Consider the following 1,794-nt stretch of genomic DNA (forward strand, 5'->3'; position numbering starts at 1 on the left):
GACCCGAACAGGAATTTAAAACCGGGATGGACCCGAACAGGAATTTAAAACCGGGATGGACCCGAACAGGAATTCGAAACCGGGATGGACCCGAACAGGAATTTAAAAACCGGGATGGACCCGAACAGGACTTTAAAACCGGGATGGACCCGAACAGGAATTTAAAACCGGGATGGACCCGAACAGGAATTTAAAACCGAGATGGACCCGAACAGGAATTTTAAAACCGGGATGGACCCGAACAGGAATTTGAAACCAGGATGGACCCGAGCAGGAATTTAAAAGCAGGATGGACCTGAGCAGGAATTTAAAACCAGGATGGACCCGAACAGGAATTTTAAAACCGGGATGGACCCGAAAAAGAATTCGAAGTTTGGAATTTGCGCAAAGCGTTGTGTGATACGGCTCGCTTGGCGTTTGGATCTGGACTGCTTCATGCGCGGCTGCTGAGGATGATCTCTTATCGCTCGTCCTTCTTTGAACATCATTGGTTTGGGCGGTGCGGCGCATCCCTTGACGATTTCCGGCGCCTCGAGAGCACGACGTGTCGCGTGAGGCAGATATGAGTCTGTCAGGGAGAAGATGCCCCATGGGGTTCCATGCGCATCGCAATGGAGTTGTTTCATCGTTGCTTTGCCCCTGGGGTGGCGGTGTGTTTGATCTACCGGAAGTCGGCTTTGCTACTAGGGCAATTGCTTGCTGCTCTTCCAAGTGCCGGCTTTATCGCAGAGGCGATTGTAGTTAGCTGGGGATGCCCCGGTCGCGCGATGAGGGACTCGAGCTCTGGGGTAGAGCGCTTACGTATCCCGAGGGATCGAAAATCAGAGTCTGCCGTAGTTCTTGTGTTTGTTGTACCTGTGATCCTGACATCATTAGTAAGTCATGGGATTACTAGCGATTTGTAAGCACAAGTAAAAGGAAGTGTTTGTAACGCATGCTCTTCAGTTTCGGGTCGCTTGGCAACCCGTGGAGAGTTTTTGCTTTGGTGATGCGAATGGGGGTCCCGCTTTCAGAGGCCCCGATGTGAGGCCTCCGAGGCTCCTGTTGGCCTTGCATGGGCATATCGAGACGTTCTCAAAGGTGCCCAAGCGGCTCTATCGGTTGTTCGACGCGCCCGTGAGTTTAGGACCCTTCTCATCAGGGTGCCGTAGGGCAGCTGCATTTGTAACCCGCATGGGGAATTTTGTTCAAATTTGGTCAGACCTCGGTCTAGTCATTTTCAGAGTGTTATGACTAGACTCCCAGAAAGAAATGTCTAGGATTTTGGCTTTGTGGTAGCCGATTGAAGGGTGGCTGTGACCCGTTTTGGAGTTGTATAATGACAAAGAGAAAAGAGAAAGCTTGGGGAGCACGTTGCCCTATATTGAAAGGATACACGGGTTCACGCTTGCCGTGAGATATACCCCCCCTTCTCTTCCGTCCTTCGATTGGTGTTGACTGTCTTAAACTGTTTGGATTGCGTGCTTGGTCGCCCGCTGTGCTTGAAGAAGAATCCGCCTTGGACGATTGAGTTCGGTAGGAGAGCCGATCGGGGATCGTGTTGGAGTAGATAACCTGCCCATTTCCCTTGGGGATCCCTGGTCCGCGCAATGTGCGAAGGCCCAGGGTGGTTGTTTTGTTTATCTCTCATTTTACTCTCATTTTGCTACGGTCACCCGCCTCGGGGCCGTACCTCTCAACCTAAAGGGGATGAACTCTCCTCTTGCCACGACCGCCCGCCTCGGGATTTTCAGTCGTGCCTCTCTTTTGCCCTAACTTTTGCCTAGATCGCCCCGAGGGGTTTTCGACCTAACA

This window comes from Punica granatum, chromosome 2, assembly GCF_007655135.1.
Source record: "Punica granatum isolate Tunisia-2019 chromosome 2, ASM765513v2, whole genome shotgun sequence".
Taxonomy (NCBI): domain Eukaryota; kingdom Viridiplantae; phylum Streptophyta; class Magnoliopsida; order Myrtales; family Lythraceae; genus Punica; species Punica granatum.